The sequence below is a fragment of the Triticum aestivum genome, chromosome 1A (assembly GCF_018294505.1).
Source record: "Triticum aestivum cultivar Chinese Spring chromosome 1A, IWGSC CS RefSeq v2.1, whole genome shotgun sequence".
Lineage (NCBI taxonomy): Eukaryota > Viridiplantae > Streptophyta > Magnoliopsida > Poales > Poaceae > Triticum > Triticum aestivum.
This window is the reverse complement of record NC_057794.1, coordinates 32,271,720-32,299,318: the sequence shown is the minus strand read 5'-3', so window position 1 is coordinate 32,299,318 and position 27,599 is coordinate 32,271,720. Positions and strand designations below refer to the sequence as shown.

General features: G+C 44.9%; 1 pseudogene; it reads left to right on the top strand.

The window, feature by feature from the left end:
* Positions 1–26,215, top strand: LOC123081590 (ankyrin-1-like; annotated as a pseudogene).
* Positions 26,216–27,599: the final 1,384 nt, after the last annotated feature.

Below are 27,599 nucleotides of genomic sequence, written 5' to 3'. Positions count from 1 at the left end.
ATGGGGACCCGTGCCCTTCCGCTCCCTTGCCAATTCGAGCTCCTCCTCGGCGAAGGTACGTAACCTAACCCACTCGATCTGCTACACCTCTCCCTCCCTCCGCCGGCCTTCCAACCCTTGGATTTGCTGCTCGTGCAGACCGTGACCGGTGGCTGCCGGAGGCCAGGTTCATCGAGGCCGCCCACCGCGGCGACGTCCGCGGCATCAAGGGTAAGGCCCTCCGCATCCAATCACCCCCTTCACCTCCTACGTCAGTTCGCTCCCTCGCCACATTCGGGGGCTTAGGGTTTTGTCACCGTGAGGCTTCCGATCTGGCCGCGGAGCGGAACACCGGCTCCCCTCTCCCGGATGTCGATTTCGCCTGTGATTCCGGCTCGAGCGCACGCTGGGGCTTGATGACTCCTCGGGGGATTTTTCTCCGTTGCGACTTGTGGCTGAAATTGGCACTTCTCAAGAAGTAATCAGTGGCGATTTCTTCCCGATTTGGGGGTAAAATTGACCCTTTTCTGTCATGGTCGATGATTCCAAAATAAGATTGTACCCTTCTTTTGTGTGAACTTCAGAGATTGCAAAGGAGCTGGACGTGCACGGGCATGGGATCCCGGTGACGGTGGCCAGCACGAGCTACATGGGCATGAACGCGCTCCACGCCGCTGGCAGCCGCGGCAGGCTGCCCACGTACGAGTACCTCGTCGAGGAGGTCAAGATGGACATCAACAAGCCTGACACCTCCCAGGGTATGCAATTTGTTCGTTTTCAGTTCACGCCTGTCTGGTTCTAAACCCATAGTTTCGTGGCTCGACCATCATCAGTTATAACTGGGCTGTCTGCAATGTGCCTGTGTTGATCTTATTGCTAGATTATTCACCCGTGGAGCATGCCGTTACCTATGGCAACCTTCCTGCCGTCAGGTACCTTCTTATCAAGGCGCCGATGTGCATCAACAACGTTCAGGAAACATCAGTCTTCTTCATTCAGCTGCAGCTCATGGTATAAACACAAGGATCTTCCCTTCGTTGTTACTTTCCTCTGTCGCTAGACTATGCCTTAGCTTCATGCTCAGGTTGCCTTGCTCCCTTGTTTTGTGCTGGACCTTTTTCTGTTTGAGAATTGTCTTGTGTTATACAGATCATGCATGTAGCATCAGATGTTATGTTGGAGAACCTTTAGCTGAACCTGAAGGGAATGCTATCACGATAAATATAAATTGATTTATTTTACCAAGCCCAGCCAACCTAATATAAACAATTTTCTTGTTGCCGTAGATAAATTAAAACATGGCTGATATTTTTTTTTGAGGAATATGGCTGATATTATTTGCTTGTCTTGTCCAGCGGCTTCTGAATAGCGATTAGCTTTATGAAACTCTAAGCATAGTTGTCATATTAGTTTGGATTTTCTGCTCACATTTGTGTAAAGAGTACATGTGGCATCGTGTTGTGACCAATTTATTTTGGCACTGCACTATTTATCCTTATAGTCTGTGGAGCTTCTCTCGGGATATCTACTTCATAATCATATGGTATTTTGTTTTAGCCATTGAAACTAGTTTCCCAAGAAATGCCTGCTTACGTAGTATGATGTGCAAGTTTCCTGGGTATCTGTTTCATACACTATTTTCCTCACAAATGGTGTTCATTTAGTATGATTACCTGCTTCTTACGATATGTGTTTATGGCAACTCCTTCCATGTGTCTGTCAGCGAAATGTGAACCAACAAAGTTGCTTCCCACCAATAGTAATTGAAACTTTGTTGCTCAAAAACGTTTTTGGTCATATACTGTTCATAGTGTTATGACCTTCCTTTTCTTTTCTTTTTTCAGGGCATTGTGAAATAGTAAAGTATCTTCTATCTAGAGGAGTGGATATTGATGCACAATCAATTATTGGGACACCACTCGCTTTTGCTGCTCAGAAAGGACATGCTACTGTTGTGAAGATACTTTTGCAGCACAATGCAGATGTAATGTTCAAATCTTCATTTATTTGTTGTTGGCTTTCAACTTCATTTATCTCTTTTGCTAAAGTTTTGCTACATTCTCAAATTGTTCCCACCTGTATTTGAGGCCATTATTCCTTGGTGACTAACCATGGCATGCCAAAAGTTAGAAACGCGTGACTTAGTTGGTTATACGTTTGGTTCGCTGGCAAGAATCCTTTCCTACAGCTGTGGTCCTATGTGTCGCCGGCTCACAAATGCGTGGAGGGTACCCTTTGGCTTGGCATAGTATGGTCGTAAATCAACCAAATAGGCCCTGCTCATAGCTGTTAATGTGTTAGCCACACGAGGCATGCTAGGACCGGTGACCCACACAACAATTCTGAGGAATCAGTGGGAGCACTAGTAGAAAAATGGCCTATTGTCCCGGTTCGTAAGGGCCTTTTGTCCCGGTTCGTGAACCGGGACTAAAGGGTCGGTACTAATGCCCTGTCTCTTAGGCCGGGACAGATGGGCCTCCACGTGGCCTGTGCGCGGAGCCCAGGCAGGAGGGCCTTTGGTCCCGGTTGGTGGCACCAACTGGGACCAATAGGCATCCACGCGTCAGCATTTCTGTGGCCGGGGTTTTTGTTTTTTTAAAAGGGGGGGGGGGTTAATTTAGGTGTTTCATATATTGTGTTAGCTAGCTATAATTAATAGAGAGAAGTGTCCTCTCTTATGTCCGTGCTTGGTCGACACTACGTACTATACATACGTATAGAGAGGACTAGACACGCTAGCTAGCTAGTAAGCAAACGAAGGAAACAGAAGATCGTCATGAACATATATGCATACAGAGAGAAGTGATATCGACCACCTCTTCTTCTCCGGGAGATTGGTCGAACAACAAGTTCTCGTACATCTATCCGACACTACTGTCTACATATATACAATAATTATCTCTTACAAATATAATCTCCTAACATACGAACTCATGGTCCACATAGTATTCTCCATCTTCAGCGATCACGTGGTCAAGAAAGAATGTCGCCAATTCCTCTTGAATTGCTCGCATGCGAGCTGGTGCTAGGAGTTCATCCCGCTTCCGAAACATCTAATTTGAAGAAGAGGGTCAATACACACACACACACACACACACACACACACACACACACACACACACACATATATATATATATATATATATATGAATGAATGAAACTCAACACAAATGATGGTAATAAAATAAAATTGTGAATGTTGTTATTTACGCACTTCATATTGTTCGTCAGAGTAGCCCCGCTCACAGGTCGTGTGGCGGATGGACTCGCAAACGTAGTATCCACAGAAATCATTCCCTTATTCCTGCCACAACTATTTTACAAGAAATAAAGGTCAATCAAACTGATAAGCAAGAATGCCAAATGGTATTGATGAAACTAGTGCTTGAATCAATAGGAGATGCACGGAACATGCTACTATAGTACTTACTTTTGGGTGTCTAAATTGCAGCTTCTTCGGGAGTCCCGAAGCTTTTTTGGTGAATTTTTTCCAAACCTTGCCAGACAAAGAAAACAATTACTTGATATATCAGGAAATGAACAAAGTTGCTGATATGGTGGATAATGATCGATTTAACTTACTTCTCGAGCATTTGAGTCATGTTCGCATAGTCCTGAGGATCTTTTCGTCTTGAGTCTAAGACGGCTACTAGTCCCTGCTCAAGCTTAATCTCTAGGAGAATATAGTGGAAACTGCACACGCATGCATAACTCATCAATTACATTACTATAACCTTGACTAATATATAAGGGAAACCGAATACGCACAAGACAATAACACTCACTTGAAGTTGTAAGGAAAGAGTATTATATCTTTGTTTTCATTTATTACCAACGATCGTAGCAAGTTGGCCTCGGTATCTACGGCATGAAATTTAATATGAGTTGCATCTATGATATTTGTGTTAATGAACCCAATATCACCGATTTGTCTTTTCTTCAATTTGATGATTTTCAATCTGCATAATATAGTGAGGATAATTATAAATACATGCAATGAAAGAGCTGAGCTATATAGAGAGACTTAATGACAGAAGTAGTACTACTTACAGACAGTAGCAGGTGACGGTTGCTTTATCAAGGGCCAATTGATTGAAAAACTGAAAAAACTCCTCAAATGGAACAGGCAACAGATCAATTTCAACGAGGTCATGCTCCTTTTTAACTCTCACATACAAAGTACTCCTCCCCCCAGACTCTCTGCAAATTTTCAAGTACCAATCATGCAATCTTCGCATCATCGTTGATAGAGATCTTTCATCTTTGACGAGAGGCTTCCCATACTTGTATCTTTGTATCTGCACCTCCATGAAATCATAATGTACATCGTCGGGCAGGTAATCTCCAAGATTGCTATAACCGGGTGTTGGGGATCGTAGCAGAAATTAAAATTTTCTACGCATCACCAAGATCAATCTATGGAGTAATCTAGAAACGAGGGGAAGGGCAGTGCATCTACGTACCCTTGTAGATCGCTAAGCGGAAGCGTTACAAGAACGCGGATGAAGGAGTCGTACTCGTAGCGATTCAGATCGCGGTTGATTCCGATCTAAAAGCCGAACAACGGCGCCTCCGCGTTCAACACACGTGCAGCCCGGTGACGTCTCCTACGCCTTGATCCAGCAAGGGGAGAAGGAGAGGTTGGGAAAGACTCCGTCCAGCAGCAGCATGACGGCGTGGCGGTGTTGGAGGAGCGCGGGACTCCAGCAGGGCTTCGCCAAGCACTACGAGAGACGAGGAGGGAGAGGGGTAGGGCTGCGCCAATAGGGGAAGAACCTCGTGTGTTAGGCTGCCCCTTTGCCTCCACTATATATAGGGGGAGAGGGAGGGTTGCGCCCCCACCTAGGGTTTCCACCCTAGGGGTGGCGGCAGCCCCAATCCCCATCTGGGGTGGCGGCCAAGTGTGTGGGGGGGAGAGGGAGGCGCACCAGGCATGGGCCTTAGGGCCCATCTGCCCTTAGGGTTTGCCCCCTCTTCTCTCTAGGCGCATGGGCCTTGGTGGGGAGGCGCCCCAGCCCACCTAGGGGCTGGTCCCTTCTCACACTTGGCCCATGTATGCCTCCGGGGCCCGTGGCCCCTCCCGGTGGACCCCCGGACCCCTCCGGTGGTCCCGGTACACTACCGGTGATGCCCGGAACACTTCCGGTGGCCAAAACCATACTTCCTATATATCAATCTTTACCTCCGGACCATTCCGGAACTCCTCGTGACGTCCGGGATCTCATCCGGGACTCCGAACAACATTCGGTAACCGCGTACATACTTTCCCTATAACCCTAGCGTCATCGAACCTTAAGTGTGTAGACCCTACGGGTTCGGGAGTCATGCAGACATGGCCGAGACAACTCTCCGGTCAATAACCAACAGCGGGATCTGGATACCCATGTTGGCTCCCACATGCTCCACGATGATCTCATCGGATGAACCACGATGTCAAGGATTCAATCAATCCCGTATACAATTCCCTTTGTCTATCGGTACGATACTTGCCCGAGATTCGATCGTCGGTATCCCGATACCTTGTTCAATCTCGTTACCGGCAAGTCTCTTTACTCGTTCCGTAACACATCATCCCGTGATCAACTCCTTGGTCACATTGTGCACATTATGATGATGTCCTACCGAGTGGGCCCAGAGATACCTCTCCGTTTACACGGAGTGACAAATCCCAGTCTCGATTCGTGCCAACCCAACAGACACTTTCGGAGATACCCGTAGTGCACCTTTATAGCCACCCAGTTACGTTGTGACGTTTGGCACACCCAAAGCACTCCTACGGTATCCGGGAGTTGCACAATCTCATGGTCTAAGGAAATGATACTTGACATTAGAAAAGCTTTAGCATACGAACTACACGATCTTGTGCTAGGCTTAGGATTGGGTCTTGTCCATCACATCATTCTCCTAATGATGTGATCCCGTTATCAACGACATCCAATGTCCATGGTCAGGAAACCGTAACCATCTATTGATCAACGAGCTAGTCAACTAGAGGCTTACTAGGGACATGGTGTTGTCTATGTATCCACACATGTATCTGAGTTTCCTATCAATACAATTCTAGCATGGATAATAAACGATTATCATGAACAATGAAATATAATAATAATAACTAATTTATTATTGCCTCTAGGGCATATTTCCAACAGTCTCCCACTTGCACTAGAGTCAATAATCTAGTTCACATCGCCATGTGATTAACACTCACAGGTCACATCGCCATGTGACCAACATCCAAAGAGTTTACTAGACTCAATAATCTAGTTCACATCACTATGTGATTAACACTCAATGAGTTCTGGGTTTGATCATGTTATGCTTGTGAGAGAGGTTGTAGTCAACGGGTCTGCCATATTCAGATCCCTATGTATTTCGCAAAACTTTATGTCATATCGTAGATGCTGCTACCACGTTCCACTTGGAACTATTCCAAATTGTTGCTCCATTATACGTATCCGGTATCTCTACTCAGAGCTATCCGGATAGGTGTTAAGCTTGCATCGACGTAACTCTTTACGTCGAACTCTTTATCACCTCCATAACCGAGAAACATTTCCTTATTCCTCTAAGGATAATTTTGACCGCTATCTGGTGATCCACTCCTGGATCACCTTTGTACCCTCTTGCCAGACATGTGGCAAGGCACACATCAGGTGCGGTGCTCAGCATGGCATACCGTATAGAGCCTATGACAAAAGCATAGGGGACGACCTTTCGTCCTTCCTCTTTCTTCTGCCGTGGTCAATCTTCGATTCTTACTCAACTTCACACCTTACAACTCAGGTAAGGACCCCTTCTTTGACTGATCTATTTTGAACTCCTTCAAAAACATGTCAAGGTGTGCGTTCTTTGAAAGTATCATCAGGCGTTTTGATCTATCTCTATAGATCTTGATGCCCAATATGTAAGCAGCTTTATCCAGGTCTTCCTTTAAAAATACTCTTCAAACGACCATTTATGCTTTCCAGAAATTCTACATTATTTCGAATCAACAATATGTCATCCACATATACTTATCAGAAATATTGTAGTGCTCCCACTCACTTTCTTGTAAATACAAGTTTCTAGCAAACATTGTATAAACCTAAAAGCTTTGATCACTCCATCAAAGCATATATTCCGACTCCGAGATGCTTGCTCTAGTCCATAGAAGGATTGCTGGAGCCAGCATACCTTTTAGCATCCTTAGGATCGACAAAACCTTTTATTGTATCACATACAACTTTTCTTACGAAAACTGGTAAGAAAACTTGTTTTGACATCCATCTGTCAGATTTCATAATCGAAAAATACAGCTAATGCTAACATGATTCCGACGGACTTAAGCATCGCTACGGGTGAGAAATTCTCATCGTAGTCAACTCCTTGAACTTGTGAAAAGACTCTTTCCCACAAGTCGAGCTTCATAGACGGTAACATTACCGCCCACGTCCGTCTTCTTCTTAAAGATCCATTTATCTCAATGGCTTGCCGATCATCGGGCAAGTCCACCAAAGTCCATACTTTGTTCTGATACATGGATCCTATCTCGGATTTCATGGCTTCTAACCATTTGTCGGAATACGGGCCCACCATCGCTTCTCCATAGCTCGTAGGTTCATTGTTGTCTAACAACATGATATCTAAGACAGGATTACCGTACCACTCAGGAGTAGTACATATCCTTGTCGACCTACGAGGTTCGATAGCAACTTGATCCGAAGCTTCATGATCACTATCATTAACTTCCTATTCAACAGACGTAGGCGCCACAGAAAACATCTTTCTGTGTTGCATCACTCTCTGGTTGAAATAAAGGTTCGACAACCTCATCAAGTTCTATCTTCCTCCCACTCAATTCTTTCGAGAGAAACTCCTTCTCGAGAAAGGACCCGTTCTTAGCGACAAACAATTTGCCCTCGGATCTGAGATAGAAGGTATACCCAACTGTCACCTTTGGGTATCCTATGAAGATGTGTTTGTCCGCTTTTGGGTTCGAGCTTCTCCGGCTGAAGCCTTAAGCATCGCAGCCCCAAACATTAAGAAACGACAACTTTGGTTTCTTGCCAAACCAATGTTCATACGACGTCGTCTCAACGGACTTAGATGGTGTCCTATCTAAAGTGAATGCAGCTGTCTCTAACGCATAACCTCAAAATGAAAACGGTAGATCGGTAAGAGACATCATAGATCGCACCATATCTCATAAGGTTCGATTACGACGTCCGGACACACCATTACTCTGTGGTGTTCCAGGTGGCTTCAACTGTGAAACAATTCCACAATGTCTTAAGTGATTGCCAAACTCATAACTCAGAAAATCCCCTTTGATCAGATCGTAGGAATATGATCTTCTTGTTATGATGATTCTTAACTTCACTCTGAAATCGCTTGAACTTTTCAAACGTTTCAGACTTGTGCTTCATTAAGTAAATATACCTATATCTACTCAAATCGTCAGTGAAGATGAGAAAATAGCGATATCCACCGCACGCTTCAATTCTCATTGGATCACACGCATCAGCATGTATGATTTCCAACAAGTCACTTGCCCGTTTCATTGTACCTGAAAACGGGGTCTTAGTCATCCTGCCCATGAGGCATGGCTCGCATGTGTCAAGCGATTCAAAATCAAGTGACTCCAAACATCCATCGACATGGAGTTTCTTCATGCATCTTACGCCAATATGACCTAAGCGGCAGTGCCACAAGAAAGTGGTACTATCATTATTAACTCTACATCTTTTGGCGTGAACATGTGTATTACCACGACCGAGATTCAATGAACCATTCACATAGGGTGCATGACCATGAAAGGTATTATTCATGTAAACAGAATAACCATTATTCTCTAACTTAAATGAATAACCGTATTGCAATGAACATGATCTAATCATATTCATGCTCAACGTAGACACCTGATAACATTTATCTAGGTTCAATACTAATCCCGAAGGCAGATGGAGCGTGCGATGGTGATCTCATCAACTTTGGAAACACTTCCAACACACATCGTCACCTCGCCCTTAGCCAGTCTCCGTTTAGTCCGTAGCTTTTGCTTCAAGTCACCAATAATAGCAACTGAACCGGTATCCAATACCCAGGTGCTACCAGGAGTACTAGTGAGGTACACATTAATAACACGTATATACTTTGTTGAAGTTGCCAGCCTTCTTATCTACCATGCATTTGGGGTAATTCCGCTACCAGTGACCGTTCCCCTTACAATAGAAGCACTTAGTCTCGGGTTTGGGTTCAACCTTGGGTTCCTTCACTGGAGCGGCAACTGGTTTGCCATCCATGAAGTTTCCCTTCTAGCCCTTGCCCTTCTTGAAACCAGTGGTCTTGTTAAACCATCAACACTTGATGCTCCTTCTTGATTTCTACCTTTTGCGGTCTTAAGCACCGCGAACAGCTCCGGGATCAACTCCATCCCTTGCATGTCATAGTTCATCACGAAGATCTAGTAGCTTAGTGATAGTGGCTAGAGAACTCTATCAATCACTATCTTATCTGGAAGTTCAACTCCCACTTGATTTAAGTGATTGTAGCACCCAGACATTATGAGCACATGCTCACTAGCTGAGCTATTCTCCTCCATCTTGTTGGCAAAAGAACTTGTCAGAGGTCTCATACCTCTCAACACGGGCATGAGCCTGAAATCCCAATTTCATCTCTTGGAACATCTCATATGTCTTATGGCGTTCAAAACGTCATTGGAATCCCGATTCTAAGCCGTAAAGTATGGTGCACTAAACTATCAAGTAGTCATCAGGATGTGTCTGTCAGGTGTTCACAACATCCACAGACGACGTTGTAGGGGTTTGCACATCGAGCGGTGCATCAAAAGACGTAAGCCTTCTGTGTAGAAGTGAGGACACTCCTCGGACTATGGACCCAGTCCGCATCATTGCTTACAATATCTTTCAACTTGGTCTTTCTCTAGGAATGTATTGAAACAGGGAGCTACAACATGAGCCATTTATCTACAACATATTTGCAAAGACAATTTAGACTATGTTCATGATAATTAAGTTCATCTAATCAAATTATTGAATGAACTCCCACTCAGATAGACATCCCTCTAGTCATCTAAGTGAAACATGATCCGAGTCAACTAGGCCATGTCTAATCATCACGTGAGACGGACTAGTCAACATCGGTGAAGTTGATCGTATCTTCTATACGACTCATGCTCGACCTTTCGGTCTTCCGTGTTCCGAGGCCATGTCTGTACATGCTAGGCTCGTCAAGTCAACCTAAGTGTATTGCGTGTGTAAATCTGGCTTACACCCATTATATTCGAACATTAGAATCTATCACACCCGATCATCACGTGGTGCTTCGAAACAACAAACCTTCGCAACGGTGCACAGTTAGGGGGAACACTTTCTTGAAATTATTACGAGGGATCATCTTATTTAAGCTACCGTCGTTCTAAGCAAATAAGATGTAAAACATGATAAACATCACATGCAATCAAATAGTGACATGATATGGCCAATATCATTTGCTCCTTTTGATCTCCATCTTCGGGGCTCCATGATCATCGTTGTCACCGGCATGACACCATGATCTCCATCATCATGATCTCCATCATCGTGTCTTCTTGAAGTTGTCTCGTCATCTATTACTTCTACTACTATGGCTAACGCTTTAGCAATAAAGTAAAGTAATTACATGACGTTTATGTTGACACGCAGGTCATAAATAAATTAAGACAACTCCTATGGCTCCTGCCGGTTGTCATACTCATCGACATGCAAGTCGTGATTCCTATTACAAGAACATGATCAATCTCATACATCACATATATCATTCATCACATCCTTTTGGCCATATCACATCACAAGGCATATGCTGCAAAAACAAGTTAGACGTCCTCTAATTGTTGTTGCAAGTTTTTACGTGGCTGCTATAGGTTTCTAGCAAGAACGTTTCTTACCTACGCCAAAACCACAACGTGATATGCCAATTTCTATTTACCCTTCATAAGGACCCTTTTCATCGAATCCGATCCGACTAAAGTGGGAGAGACAGACACCCGCTAGCCACCTTATGCAACTAGTGCATGTCAGTCGGTGGAACCAGTCTCACGTAAGCGTACGTGTAAGGTCGGTCCGGGCCGCTTCATCCCACGATGCCGCCGAATCAAGATAAGACTAGTAATGACAAGTAAATTGACAAAATCGACGCCCACAACAACTTGTGTTCTACTCGTGCATAAAAACTACACATAGACCTAGCTCATGATGCCACTGTTGGGGATCATAGCAGAAATTAAAATTTTCTACGCATCACCAAGATCAATCTATGGAGTAATCTAGCAACGAGGGAAGGGGAGTGCATCTACATACCCTTGTAGATCGCTAAGCGGAAGCGTTACAAGAACACGGATGAAGGAGTCGTACTCGTAGCGATTCAGATCGCGGTTGATTCCGATCTAAGCGTCGAACAACGGCGCCTTCGCGTTCAACACATGTGCAGCCCGGTGACGTCTCCTACGCCTTGATCCAGCAAGGGGAGAAGGAGAGGTTGGGGAAGACTCCGTCCAGCAGCAGCACGACGGCGTGGCGGTGTTGGAGGAGCGCGGGACTCCAGCAGGGCTTCGCCAAGCACTACGAGAGACGAGGAGGGAGAGGGGTAGGGCTGCGCCAATAGGGGAAGAACCTCGTGTGTTGGGCTGCCCCTTTGCCTCCACTATATATAGGGGGAGAGGGAGGGCTGCGCCCCCACCTAGGGGTTTCCACCCTAGGGGTGGAGGCAGCCCCAATCCCCATCTGGGGTGGCGGCCAAGTGGGGGGGGGGAGGGAGGCGCACCAGGCATGGGCCTTAGGGCCCATCTGCCCTTAGGGTTTGCCCCCTCTTCTCTCTAGGCGCATGGGACTTGGTGGGGAGGCGCCCCAGCCACCTAGGGGCTGGTCCCTTCTCACACTTGGCCCATGTATGCCTCCGGGGCCCGTGGCCCCTCCCGGTGGACCCCCGGACCCCTCCGGTGGTCCCGGTACACTACCGGTGATGCCCGGAACACTTCCGGTGGCCAAAACCATACTTCCTATATATCAATCTTTACCTCCAGACCATTCCGGAACTCCTCGTGACGTCCGGGATCTCATCCGGGACTCCGAACAACATTCGGTAACCGCGTACATACTTTCCCTATAACCCTAGCATCATCGTACCTTAAGTGTGTAGATCCTACGGGTTCGGGAGTCATGCAGACATGGCTGAGAAAACTCTCCGGTCAATAACCAACAGCTGGATCTGGATACCTATGTTGGCTCCCACATGCTCCACGATGATCTCATCGGATGAACCACGATGTCAAGGATTCAATCAATCCCGTATACAATTCCCTTTGTCTATCAGTACGATACTTGCCCGAGATTCGATCGTCGGTATCCCGATACCTTGTTCAATCTCGTTACCGGCAAGTCTCTTTACTCGTTCCGTAACACATCATCCCGTGATCAACTCCTTGGTCATATTGTGCACATTATGATGATGTCCTACCGAGTGGGCCTAGAGATACCTCTCTGTTTACACGGAGTGACAAATCCCAGTCTCGATTCGTGCCAACCCAACAGACACTTTCGGAGATACCCGTAGTGCACCTTTATAGCCACCCAGTTACGTTGTGACGTTTGGCACACACAAAGCACTCCTACGGCATCCGGGAGTTGCACAATCTCATGGTCTAAGGAAATGATACTTGACATTAGAAAAACTTTAGCATACGAACTACACGATCTTGTGTTAGGCTTAGGATTGGGGCTTGTACATCACATCATTCTCCTAATGATGTGATCCCGTTATCAACGACATCCAATGTCCATGGTCAGGAAACCGTAACCATCTATTGATCAACGAGCTAGTCAACTAGAGGCTTACTAGGGACATGGTGTTGTCTATGTATCCACACATGTATCTGAGTTTCCTATCAATACAATTCTAGCATGGATAATAAACGATTATCATGAACAATGAAATATAATATAATAATAACTAATTTATTATTGCCTCTAGGGCATATTTCCAACACCGGGCACCATCCTCGGATCATTAGCGACGATGTCGCTAGGCACCTTGAGCGGGAGGCACGATTGCTTCGCTTGTTCGTCGAGCTGGGCAATTTGTTTCCCAGCTCGTCGTTTTTTCGGCCTTTGATCACTGTCAGTACTTCCCGACCGCTCCGCTTCGGCAAATTCCTTTCCAATAATGCGCTCATAGTTTCCTTTCGGCGGAGACTTGGGTGGTTTTGTCAGGGCAGCCAGAGTGCGCTTCGCTTTCACCGGATCTACCTTCTCCTCCGGAGGTGGATGTTTCTTTGCTTTCACCCCTTCAAAGAAGTTCCTCACTTCTTCTCGCGCGATCTCGACGTTCTCCTCCGGGGTCCTCTCGTATGGTAACTTCTCTGGAGTCTTCAGAGAAGGACCGAATCTGTATGCCCTCCCGCCTCTGGCTGTACTGCTAGACGCCGACAGAGCAGACGGAGCGGTTGTCTTCTTTACTTGCTTACGAGGCGGAGGAGAAGGACTACGATGCGCCGGAGCAGCCAGAGCGGCGGCAGGTCTCTTCGGCCCTTGCTGACGAGGCAGAGAAGGAGGAGGCTGGCTGCTCGGGCGCGTTGACGCAGGCGGAGAAGGAGGCGGAGTGCCGCCACGCGCCGGAGATGGAGCCGGCCGAGTGCCCTGATCATCACTCGCTGAAGGAGGAGGCGGTGGAGGAGGCGGAGTGCCCTGACTCGCCGGAGGAGGAGGAGGCAGATGCGTCCAGTTCGGAAGGTTGATGAGCTCCTTCCGCTATAGGCATGGAGTCTTCAGAGCAGAACCCAGCCGAGTCTCCCCTTCACCGGTAGGGTGGTCAAGCTGGAGGTCCTCAAATCCCTCCGTTATTTCATCCACCATCACCCTAGCATATCCTTCTGGAATCGGCCAGCAGTGAAAAGTTGCGCCAGGTTCAGTAGGAAAAACAGAGCCAACAGCCGCCTTGACCTTCATATTAATCCATTGCGTCATAAGGTGGCACTTTTGAGACTCCGTGATAGCATCCACGGGATAGCTGGCAGGATCCGTCAAGACATGCTCCGGCTGAAGCAGCTCGGTGGAAGCCACGCTGCTTCTCTGCTGAGATGGCGGGGTAGCTTCGGGGGAAGCTTCGGCAGTTCGTTTGCTGCGATTTGCTTCTCGTTCCTCTATCGCTTGTACCCTAGCGTGCAGCGCCTGCAGTTGGGTCTGCTCCACTTTCTTCCTCCTCTCATGGCATTTGTAACCGCCTGCGTCTGAAAACCCAGCCTTCCACGGAATGGAGCCTGACGTGCCTCGTGTCCGTCCAGGGTGCTCAGGATTCCCGAGGGCCATTGTGAGCTCGTCGTTCTCTCTGTCTGGAACGAACGTCCCTTGTTTCACTGCTTCAATATAGTGCTTAAGCCTCTTGACTGGTATTTCAATTTGCTCGCCCGTCCAAATGCACTTCCCTGATACAGGGTCCAAGGTTCCGCCAGCCCCGAAGAATCAAGTCCGGCAACGGTCTGGCCAGTTAATTGTCTCTGGTTTCATCCCTTTATCAACCAGATCATTCTCAATCTTGGCCCACTTAGGCCGGGCTGCGAGGTAGCCACCTGACCCCGTGCGATGGTGATGCTTCTTCTTCGCAGCATTTTGCTTGTTTGTCGCCGACATCTTCTTACTCTTTTCCGATGTCTTGTGGGCCACAAATGCGGGCCAGTGATCTCTGATCTTCTCATATCTGCCCCTGAATTCTGGTGTCTCTTTATTTTCGACAAACTTATTCAACTCTTTCTTCCACCTGCTGAATAGTTCTGCCATCCTATCAAGAGCAAAAGACTTGATTAATTGCTCTTTAACTGGCTTCTCCGGATCATCCTCTGGCGGTAGGGTGAAATTTGACTTCAGCTCAGTCCAAAGATCATTTTTCTGCATATCATTGACATAAGACACCTCAGGGTCTTCTGTAGCCGGCTTTAACCATTGCTGGATGCTGATCGAGATCTTGTCCCTAACCAAAACCCCACACTAAGCAACAAATGCACTCTTTGTCCGGAGGGGTTCAATCGGTTGGCCGTTGGGCGCGATTGCTATGATCTCAAACTTTTCATCCGAGCTCAACTTTCTCTTCGGGCCTCGTCTCTTTACCGAAGTTGTGCTCGATCCGGAGGGCTAGAAAAAAGAACAAAGACTTAATTAATATGTGTACATAGCAAAACAATGAATGCATCAATTAGCTAGTCAACAGAAGCTTAACTAATATATATACCTGGCCGAACTCGGTTCGGTCACCGGAGATGTCATCACGGTCTCCTTCTTGCCGGCATTGTGTCACCAGAGCCGTCCTCACGGTCTCCTTCTTGCACCGGCATTAGATCACCGGAGCCATCATAATCATAGCCAGCTGCTTCCAGACCATCGGTGTCGTTGAGAAACAACGAGCAGACGGCATCACTTCCTCGTGCGATTATGTCCCCCAACAACTCTTCTTGTACTTTGTCTCGGGCGGTGTCCATAGTTTCTACAAATATTTACAACATGGCAATTATTATTCAAACATGACAGATGGATATATTAGTGGCAAACGTAGAACTAATATTAATTAGTGGCCTCGACGCTGCTTCTCTAGGGTTTGGGGTGGCCTCGATGCTGCTTCTCTAGGGTTTGGGGTGGCCTCGACAATGCTTCAAGGATAAAAAAAGAAGAGGAAGAAGAAAAAAAAGAGGAGAAGAAAGAATAGAGGAGTAAGAACTCCTCTATTCTTTCTTCTCCTCTTTTTTTCTTCTTCTTCATCTTCTTTTTTATCGGGAACGCCCGCGTCACTTGTGGGACGTGGATGTAGTGTCCGACACCGACGGCCACATGTATCTCACACCGACGATACTTGCTATTTAGGGATTCCTCTACCGCTCGGCGACCCTGACCCTCGATGACCCTCGTTCCCGATAAAAAAAAGAGGAAAAAAAAGAGGAGACTATTCTTTCTTCTCCTCTTTTTTTTCTTCTTCCTCTTCTTTTTTATCCTCTTCTTCCTCTCATGTTCGACCCCCCCTCGTGCTGAAGTTATCGGGAGGGAGTATATCGACCCCCCACGCGTTGAAGTTATCAGGAGGGGGTATATCGACCCCACCCCACATGTTGAAGTTATCAGGAGTTTATATTGACACGGCATACGTACATGCGGGAAAATAATATTATCGGGGAGGGGGTATATATATCGACTCCCCCTCGTGTTGAAGTTATCGGGAGTTTATATCGACACGACATACATACATGGGAAAATAATATTATCGGGGAGGGGGTATATCGACCCCCCCCCTCGTGTTGAAGTTATCGGGAGGGGGTATATCGACCCCCCCACGTGTCGAAGAAAAAAAAGAAGGAAAAAAGAGGAGAAGAAGAAAAGAATAGAGGAGAAGAAGAGAAAATAGAATATATATTCTATTTTCTCTTCTTCTCCTCTATTCCTTTCTTCTTCTCCTCTTCTTTTTCTTCTTTTTTCTTCTTCTTATTTATTTCTCCTCGTCTTCCTCTCCCCTCTTCTTCTCCTTTCTTCCTCTTCTTATTTCCTTTTTCCTCTCATTCTTTTTCTTCTTCTTCCTTCTTAAAAATACATGAAGTAGTATTGCTTGTTTTTTAAAAATAATGTTCAAATAGAAATTTTAGAAAAAGTAAAGGTTTTGCCTAATTCATTGTTCATATGAATATGCAAACATTTGCATATTTACAATAATCAATATCACCAAAAAAATCTATGAACAGAAAAAATACTATTTTTTCTGTTAATCTATCTTTTGCATACATACACACACATACATATACTATACATATACATATAATCAGGAAAAAACATATATGAATTTGCAAAAAAAACAGGGGGGGAGAGGGGGGCGGTGCCGGCCCTGACCAAAGCGAGAGGCGACGGCGGCGCGGGGCGGCGACAGCGTTGGGGTGGCGACGCGGGGCGGTGAAGGCGTCGGGGCGGCGCGGGGAGGTGACCGCGACGGCGCGGGGTGGCGCGCGACGACGGAGTCGGGGTGGCGCGGGGTGGCGACGGCGTCTGGGCGGCGTGGGACGGCGTCGGAGGCAGGGGTGACGACGGCGACGACGAGGCGCAGAGGGGCAGCCTGGCGGCGTCGGGCGGGGAAGACGAACTGAATGGAAATTTTCACAAGTGCTAGTTATATAGACGAAGCATTGGTCCCGGTTCGTGGCACCAACCGGGACCAATGCCACCTTTAGTCCCGGTTGGTGCCACCAACCGAGACCAAAGGCCTCTTTTCAGCAGCCCAAAGGGCGGGAAGCGGTGGCCTTTGGTCCCGGTTGGTGGCACCAACTGGGACTAAAGGGGGGCATTGGTCACGGTTTGTGCCAGGAACAGTGACCAATGCCCCCTTTAGTCCCGGTTGGTGCCATCAACTGGGACCAAATGCCTGCGCCTGCCAAAGCCGCGGTGCGGTGGTATGTTTAGTCCCACCTTGCTAGTTGGGGAGCGGCCGCACCTGTTTATAAGCGCTGCGCCGCCCTTTCCATCGAACTCCTCAGAACTGCAGGCCTTTGGGCCTAATCTCACACCGCTATGCCTGTGGGCCTGAATCCTGGCCCATTGATGGGCTTCTAATCGTATTCAGGCCGTGGTAGCCCAGTAGGTGGCATTTTTTTTACTATTTGTTTTTTCATTTCTACTTAGAACTAAATACTTATAGTTTTTTAGTGATTTTTTTCTTTTAGGTCACAAAAATTTATAAACTTTCTGTTAGTGCCATTAGTTTTAAAATTTGAATAGTTTAAATTTGCATTTTTTAAATTTTGTGTGAATCACTAGTTTATGAATAACTTTACTATAAAAATTGATTTTTGAGTCATTCTTTTTCCTGCTATTTAATATTACTGTGTTTTATCATTATACTCAATTTGGTAATTTTAGTTAGTCATAACAAACATTATAGGTATTTTTTTCTTTTTTGCTATTTATTTTTTCATTTCTACTTAGAACAAAATACTTATAGTTTTTTAGTGATTTTTTTCTTTTAGGTCACAAAAATTATAAACTTTCTGCATTATTTATTTTCTTTTGTTTTTTGCTTTATTTTTTAATTCTTTTTGCTTTTAGTTCTAGAAAAATTATAAACTTTCTGTTAGTGCCATTAGTTTTCAAATATGAAAACACTTTTTTAGTTTTTTAGTTTTCTTTGTTGCTTTATTTATTTTATTTTGTTTCTACTTACAACAAAATACTTATTGTTGCTATTTTTATTGTTTTCAGTTTTTTTGTGTTGTTATCTGTATTATTTATTTTCTTTTGTTTTTTGCTTTATTTTTTAATTCTTTTTGCTTTTAGGTCAGCAAAATTATAAACTTTCTGTTAGTGCTATTAGTTTTAGAAAAATTATAAACTTTCTGTTAGTGCCATTAGTTTTCAAATTTGAATAGTTAAAACTTGAATTCTTTGAAATTTGTGTGAATCATAAGTTTGTGATTAACTTTACTAAAAAAATGAACATAGATGCACCTATAGAGAAAATTCGACCTAAATTCATAGTTTTCAAATGAACTCTGAAAAAGTTGGCATAGCATACTCGTGTGTTACAAAGTTGGCATGGTATCATCATAATAGTTGCGGGAGAAAGTCTTCACTTTTTCTTCGCTTGTGTCATTTGCTTATTGCGCCGTAACCATGGATAATCTTCATCGTTTATCAGGATGCTTGGGTCAGCCTTGACATTGAAGGGAGGAATTTCATGAAACTTTTTATAATCTTCAGACATGTCTGTCTTGCCCTCCACTCCCAGGATATCCCTTTTTCCTGAAAGAACTATGTGGCGCTTTGGCTCATCGTATGATGTATTCGCTTCCTTATCTTTTCTTTTTCTCGGTTTGGTAGACATGTCCTTCACATAGATAACCTGTGCCACATCATTGGCTAGGACGAACGGTTCGTCAGTGTACCCAAGATTTTTCAGATCCACTGTTGTCATTCCGTACTGTGGGTCTACCTGTACCCCGCCGCCTGACAGATTGACCCATTTGCACTTAAACAAAGGGACCTTAAAATCATGTCCGTAGTCAAGTTCCCATATGTCCACTATGTAACCATAATATGTGTCCTTTCCGCTCTCGGTTGCTGCATCAAAGCGGACACCGCTGTTTTGGTTGGTGCTCTTTTGATCTTGGGCGATCGTGTAAAATGTATTCCCATTTATCTCGTATCCTTTGTAAGTCAATACAGTCAAAGATGGTCCCCTGGACAACAAGTACAGCTCATCACAAACAGTGTTGTCACCTCTGAGACGTGTTTCCAACCAACTGCTGAAAGTCCTGATGTGTTCACATGTAATCCAGTCGTCGCACTGCTCCGGGTGTTTGGAGCGCAGACTGTTCTTGTGTTCATCGACATACGGGGTCACCAAGGTAGAGTTCTGTAGAACTGTGTAGTGTGCTTGAGACCAAGAATATCCGTCCCTGCATATTATTGAGTCACTTCCAAGAGTGCCTTTTCCAGTCAGTCTCCCCTCATACCGCGATTTAGGGAGACCTATCTTCTTAAGGCCAGGAATGAAGTCAACACAAAACCCGATAACATCCTCTGTTTGATGGCCCATGGAGATGCTTCCTTCTGGCCTAGCGCGGTTACGGACATATTTCTTTAGGACTCCCATGAACCTCTCAAAGGGGAACATATTGTGTAGAAATACGGGCCCCAGGATGACAATCTCGTCGACTAGATGAACTAGGACGTGCGTCATGATATTGAAGAAGGATGGTGGGAACACCAGCTCGAAACTGACAAGACATTGCGCCACATCACTCCTTAGCCTTGGTACGATTTCTGGATCGATCACCTTCTGAGAGATTGCATTGAGGAATGCACATAGCTTCACAATGGCTAATCAGACGTTTTCCGGTAGAAGCCCCCTCAATGCAACCGGAAGCAGTTGCGTCATAATCACGTGGCAGTCATGAGACTTTAGGTTCTGAAACTTTTTCTCTGGCATATTTATTATTCCCTTTATATTCGACGAGAAGCCAGTCGTGACCTTCATACTGAGCAGGCATTCAAAGAAGATTTCTTTCTCTTCTTTCGTAAGAGCGTAGCTGGCAGGACCTTTATACTGCTTCGGAGGCATGCCGTCTTTTTCGTGCAAACGTTGCAGGTCCTCCCGTGCCTCAGGTGTATCTTTTGTCTTCCCATACACGCCCAAGAAGCCTAGCAGGTTCACGCAAAGGTTCTTCGTCACGTGCATCACGTCGATTGAAGAGCGGACCTCTAGGTCTTTCCAGTAGGGTAGGTCCCAAAATATAGATTTCTTCTTCCACATGGGTGCGTGTCCCTCAGCGTCATTCGGAACAGCTAGTCCGCCGGGACCCTTTCCAAAGATTACGTGTAAATCATTGACCATAGCAAGTACGTGATCACCGGTACGCATGGCGGGCTTCTTCCGGTGATCTGCCTCGCCTTTGAAATGCTTGCCTTTCTTTCGACATTGATGGTTGGTCGGAAGAAATCGACGATGGCCCAGGTACACATTCTTCCTGCATTTGTCCAGGTATATACTTTCAGTGTCATCTAAACAGTGCGTGCATGCGTGGTATCCTTTGTTTGTCTGTCCTAAAAGGTTACTGAGAGCGGGCCAATCGTTGATGGTCACGAACAGCAACGCCTTTAGGTTAAATTCCTCCTGTCTGTGCTCATCCCACGTACGTACACCGTTTCCATTCCACAACTGTAAAATTTCTTCAACTAATGGCCTTATGTACACATCAATGTCGTTGCCGGGTTGCTTAGGGCCTTGGATGAGAACTGGCATCATAATGAACTTCTGCTTCATGCACATCCAAGGAGGAAGGTTATACATACATAGAGTCACGGGCCAGGTGCTGTGATTGCTGCTCTGCTCCCCGAAAGGATTAATGCCATCCGCGCTTAAAGCAAAGCATACATTCCTTGGGTCCTTTGCAAACTCATCCCAGTACTTTCTCTCGATTTTTCTCCACTGCGACCCGTCAGCAGGTGCTCTCAACTTCCCGTCTTTCTTCCGGTCCTCACTGTGCCATCGCATCAACTTGGCATGCTCTTCGTTTTTGAACAGATGTTTCAACCGTGGTATTATAGGAGCATACCATATCACCTTCGCAGGAACCCTCTTCCTGAGGGGCTCACCATCAACATCACCAGGGTCATCTCGCCTGATCTTATACTGCAATGCACCGCATACCGGGCATGCGTTCAGATCCTTGTATGCACTGCGGTAGAGGATGCAGTCATTAGGGCATGCATGTATCTTCTCCACCTCCAATCCTAGAGGGCATACGACCTTCTTTGTTGCGTATGTATTGTCGGGCAATTCGTTATCCTTTGGAAGCTTCTTCTTCAATATTTTCAGTAGCTTCTCAAATCCTTTGTCAACCACAACATTCTCTGCCTTCCACTTCAGCAATTCCAGTACGATACCGAGCTTTGTGCTGCCATCTTCGTAATTGGGGTACAACCCTTTTTTGTGATCCTCTAACATGCGATCGAACTTCACCTTCTCCTTTTGACTTTCGCATTGCGTCCTTGCATCGACAATGACCCGGCGGAGATCATCATTATCGGGCACATCCTCTGGTTCCTCTTGATCTTCAGCAGCTTCATCCGTTGCAGCATCATTGGGCACATCGTCTGGTTCCTCTTGATCTTCACCAGCTCCCCCCATTGCAGCATCACCGTATTCAGGGGGCACATAGCTGTCATCGTACTCTTCTTCTTCGTCGTCTTCCATCATAACCCCTATTTCTCCGTGCCTCGTCCAAACATTATAGTGTGGCATGAAACCCTTGTAAAGCAGGTGGGAGTGAAGGATTTTCTGGTTAGAGTAAGACCTCGTATTCCCACATTCAGTGCATGGACAACACATAAAACCATTCTGCTTGTTTGCCTCAGCCGCATCGAGAAACTCATGCACGTCCTTAATGTACTCGGAGGTGTGTCTGTCACCGTACATCCATTGCCGGTTCATCTGCGTGCATTATATATAATTAAGTGTCCAAATTAATAGAAGTTTATCATCACATTAAAACTAAAGTACATACATAGTTCTCATCTAACAACATATAGCTCTCCAGAGCATCTAATTAATTAAACCATACATTGAAACTATGTAAAACATTTCAATGCAAAAACAAATACGATCATAATCGCAACCAAGGCAACAATTGATCCAACGGCATAATGATACCAAGCCTCGGTATGAATGGCACATTTTCTAATCTTTCTAATCTTCAAGCGCATTGCATCCATCTTGATCTTGTGATCATCGATGACATCCGCAACATGCAACTCCAATATCATCTTCTCCTCCTCAATTTCTTTTATTTTTTCCTTCAACAAATTGTTTTCTTCTTCAACTAAATTTAACCTCCCAACAATAGTGTCGGTTGGAATTTCCGATTCACATACATCCTACATAAATAAAATCTATGTCATGTTGGTCGGCATAATTTTCATAAACAATAAATGAACCAATAGTTATGCAGATAATATATATACCACATCCGAATCATAGACAGGATGAGGGCCGACGGGGGCGGATACCAAAACCATCGCACTATATAAGATGCAATAATAAAAGTAAGAAAATAATACAAGTATCTATGTAAACATACAAGTAAGAATATTTTTCCTTTCAGAAAGAAGATAAGAACAAGAGGCTCACCACGGTGGTGCCGGCGATGAGCTCGGCGCGGGTGATCGACGGCGGTGAAGACGGGGACAGGGCGTGACGGACCGCTAAACCTAGACAAATATTGAGGAAAATGGAGCTTGGAGGTCGAGCTTGGAGAGGAGAAAGCTTAAGTAGTGTGGCTCGGGCATTCCATCGAACACCTTATGTGCATAGGAGGTGAGCTAGAGCACCACCAAGCCCTCTCCCCCTCGGCCAGAAAAAAACAGAGCAGTGTGCTCTGCTCTTACGCGAGGGGGTATATATAGGCACCTCATTGGTCCCGGTTGGTGGCATGAACCGGGACTAAAGGGGAGCCTTTGGTCCCGGTTCAAGTCACCAACCGGGACCAATGGTGGTGGGCCAGGCGTGAGGCCCACTGGTCCCGGTTCGTCCCACCAACCGGGACCAAAAGGTCCAGATGAACCGGGACCAATGGCCAACGTGGCCCGGCCGGCCCCCTGGGCTCACGAACCGGGTCCAATGCCCCCATTGGTCCCGATTCTGGACTAAACCGGGACTAATGGGCTGACCCGGCCTGGACCGTTGCCCCCTTTTCTACTAGTGGAGCAAAGTGACATATAACTTTTATAAGCTACACCCTTAGAAAAGAAGTATCGGATCAGCTTTGCAAATTCAATCTTTCTCTTGGAATTGTAATATTTTGGCATGAAATTGAACCTATTTTTTTTCAGCCCAACAAGGGTACTTGTATTCTTGGACCTTTAGACATGGCGTTACACAAATCTAATGTGTCTTGTGCGAAGCTATTGATTCAGGTATTGTATCCTCTTTTTGTACTGCAGTAGGAATGTAGATTTCTATAAACTGATGTTCCATTTAGTCATTTTTGTATTCACAACTAAAAAAATGATTGGCTTTTCATTCTTGCATCTGATAGGGTGGAGCTAATGTGAGCAGTGCTGGCCCTTGTTATAATCCCTTGGTAACGGCTGCAGAGAAGGGCTTAACTGAAGCTATCAAGTGCTTGTTGGAAGCTGGTGCAAATCCAAATGTTCTTGACCAGGTCAGAATGCTCATTTTGTCACATATTCTTGTGTCTTGCATGGCTTTGTAGTGATATGCAACAACTATACGAGTTATGCGAGTACACCTACATGATGCTATATGTAATATAAAAATAAAAGGCTGTGCTAAGTTAGCTTTCTTACATAAGCGTGCTACTATTTCGACTTGTCTTATACTGATATGCAACGACCGTAACTGTAGGAGTTATGATGCAAGTAGACCTACTTGATGCTATCTGCAATATAAAAATAAAAGGCTGTGCTAAGTGAACTTTTCTGAAAAAGCTTGTTACAGTTTCACCACTTCTCCTTTATGCCATCTCTTTGTAAGTTTGTGTCATGAACATTTGCTTATTTCTTAATGTTGAATATTAATTTTTGTAAAGCTTCCGTTGTTCCTCAACAGTTTGGTAGATTGCCAATAGAATTGGCTGCTGAGTATGGTACACGGGAAGACGTTGAGATGCTCTTTCCTTCCACCTTGCCAATTTCAACTGTGACAAAATGGAGCGTTGACGGTATCGTTAGTCATGTGAAGATGGAAATCAAGCAGCTTGAGGTATATCACGCTAGCAAATTTTCTTTGCACTCACAACAATTTTGTCCCATGTTAACTCTCTATGCAATGTTGGCATCGATGTTTAGCTAAAACTTCATAGATCAAGAACTAGTCAATGCGCCCGTGTTTTTTATGTGCCTGCTTTGCGGTCTAAGATCCGTTCCTGAAAACTCATCTGATGTGAATGATGCTTTATTGGATAACTTATTTTGCTTGCATGTTAATTCATTAACAGGTGTACCAATTAATTTTCTTAGAAAGCTCTCTTACTTCATTAACTGTCTGTAGAAAGTGACAACTGGGATTTTCAAATCTCTCATTGATGAAAACTGTCCCTTGTCTTTTTTCCTTGAGGTTGAAACTGTTAACCTGTATATTATACACGTTATATCGGTACCTGTAATCATTTGTAATCCCAGTCTCTAAGCTAGTCCTATTCCTTAGGATCCACTACCGGGTCATGCTACATGCCTTCTTCCATGGTAGTTAGTTAGACCAGCTCTATATATGTAATGGGACATGTAGTGTAAACATTACACACTGAATATACAAGTTAGCGGCAACTGTTTCTTGAGTTCATTCACTTAACCTTGACATCATTTCTAGAGCACTGTTTCTCCCTGACACACATTAGACCTCTTAATATGTACGTATACCTGACCAAGTTATTATGTTTGCCCAGGATGACAATTTTGTCCAAACGAGGGCTTCTGACCTGAAACAACAAGGGGATGAAGCATTTAAGAAGCAGGATTATCTGAATGCATCAGTGTTCTACACACAGGTATATTCCCGGGCCTTTTATTCCTGTGTAAACTGTAGGTACAGGCGTACAGCCATGAAACATGTTCCTCCATTAGAATTTAAGTTTATTTATAATTAGTATCACTTGACCTTGGCAATGTCTAAAAATTAACCAGTTACCTCGATCGTAATGCTCACATGAACCTGTTAAAGACTAGTCACTAGTGAGAGCATCTCGTTGCATGTATGGAGTGTTAACTTAACAGTGTAGACTAGAGAGTTTTCATGCCTAGAGCTAGTGGTAGCCAAAAATTGTGATAATTAAGTTTAAATAAATAAATAAGAATAGTGACACATTAATCTCCGCTGTTCGTTTTGCTGTGAGGAATTTCAGGTGCGAGTTGATCTTTTATCACAGTTTAACTCCTCGGTCCTTGTACCTGTAGACCAAATGACAAATTATTGGTTTAAACCGAGCAGCATGGAATGTGGCAACACCAACAATTTTTCACTGTTTTGTGTGCTGCAGGATCTGAAGATGGATAACTTCGACGCGAAGTTGTTATCAAACAGGAGTCTTTGCTGGCTTCGCATGGGTAATGGGGAAAGGGCTTTTGGTGATGCACATGAATGCATAGCGCTTTGCCCGAAATGGGCAAAGGCACACTATCGGCTAGGCGCAGCTTTTATGTTTATGGAGGTGCAGTAGAACAGCTCAGGCTGAAAATTACGTTGCTCCTTTCATATCTGTTGTTTGATTCCAAAAAATGCGCTTGCCTTTCCTTAGGATTACAACGGTGCCTATCAGTCTCTCTCTCGCGCATTAGAGCTGGACCCTGAAAGTAAGGAGGTCGAGAAATTATTCTGGTGAGAGATACTTCTGCCTTCTTGTGTTTTGTCGATTGCTATGGTAGAATTCAGTTCTTTTCATTATTCTGATCAGCTGATAAGAGATAAAATCCGTCTCGTTGTATTTTCTTGAGTGTTATTTGTCAGCAGTTACATGCTTTGGGTGTTTGCCATCTTCGGTAGAATCGAGTTCTTCATTTCCATGTTCTGATCAACTGATCCTTGCAGGGAGGCAATGGAACTAATGAGTTAGCTGCTCCACGCCGACAACAGAGAGAAGCTCACGCGGAATGGGGAGATCTTTACCTGTTCTCTCGGACAAAAACCGCTTAACTTTGAATTATGGTGGCCTTTTTTCATGTAATTCTTTGACCGCAGCAGCAGCTTAACCTTAGAGCAGAACACATTACTGGCTACTTATTATGAGTTTTGTGAAATTTGCATCATGTTTGTACATGGTAGAAGTGTGGCAGTGGATGATGAATTGAATTGGCTAAGTTAGAGTGAAGTGTTTTTTTGATTTGTATTTGCCCGTTCCCATGATCTGTTTTTTTTTAAAGATCCAGCTCAGCTGGCTTCATTTGATTTAGCAGAAGAGTGATAGAAATACAAAGTTTGATCAGAGCTATCATAGCAACAAAACAAAATAAGGTGAAAAAAGAATGTTCATGGGGGGTGGCTTTCCATTCCCCCAAAAAACTCTCTGACTCTAGGTTTTATCTCGTGCCTAGATCCCGGAACGGGGGCTCGATGGCCTTGGCTCCAGCAAGGTGCCTAGATCCCCGAACGGGGGTGATTTTCCCTGATCGCCCTGATGATATTTGACGGATCCACTTCCTTGTCTCTAAAAACACAATTGTTTCTCGCGTTCCAGAGCTCCCAGGTTGTTGCCATGATCATGATTCTTTATTCCTTTCCTCCCCTCTTTGTTCGTGTGAGAGATGATTTGGCAGGTCGTTGATGTTGTGGATGTCTGTTCTCTTTGTTGGGGGGCCAGTGAAGCGCAACCCCTCCACTTTGCAACCTCTGTCCATACTGCCTTCGATAGATGACAGTTCCAGAATAGATGGACTCATGGACGGATGTTTCTAAGTTTCTTCTGCAGAAGTGGCAGAAGTAGGAGTTTGGCCATCCATTATCTGTTGATGATACTAATTCTTCCAATCTCTCAAACTTGGCATTGTAGTACTGTTTTCCTGTTGAAATGCTTGCTGATCTCTAACTAAACCATTTCATTTGCTTCCTTTTGATAATTTCGGAAAATCGAAGTCGGCGGCTGCCTTTAGTGTTCCAAAGGTGTAGAAAATCACATCAGTCCTGGTGAAGATTCTGCTGATGAGCCTGGCCCTGTTCGACCGTAGCTCCCAACTGGATGTATATCCTACTTCACGGTTTAATCACGGTCGTTTTGAAACCTGGATACTAGGTTCATGTACTTTGAAACTTGTACTACGTTGGCGGGTAATCTGTTTAAAAAATGAATGCTGAGGTTCTGACACATAATTTGTGATAAAAAATTGAAATGAATTAGTGTTTTGAGATCTGATTTTGTCCGTACAATTTGTGGCTTTTAAAATCTTGGAACATTTTAATTCTTGTTGATGATGTATATGCATGTAAAGGCGGCATGTGAATTTGGAGAAATCATGTGTTCCCAAAATCGGAAGGCGGCTTCTAGGCGCCGGTAAACATCTTTGTACACTGGTTCCAGCGCCCCCGCACCATAGTTCTAGCAAACGAAATAACCGGTCACA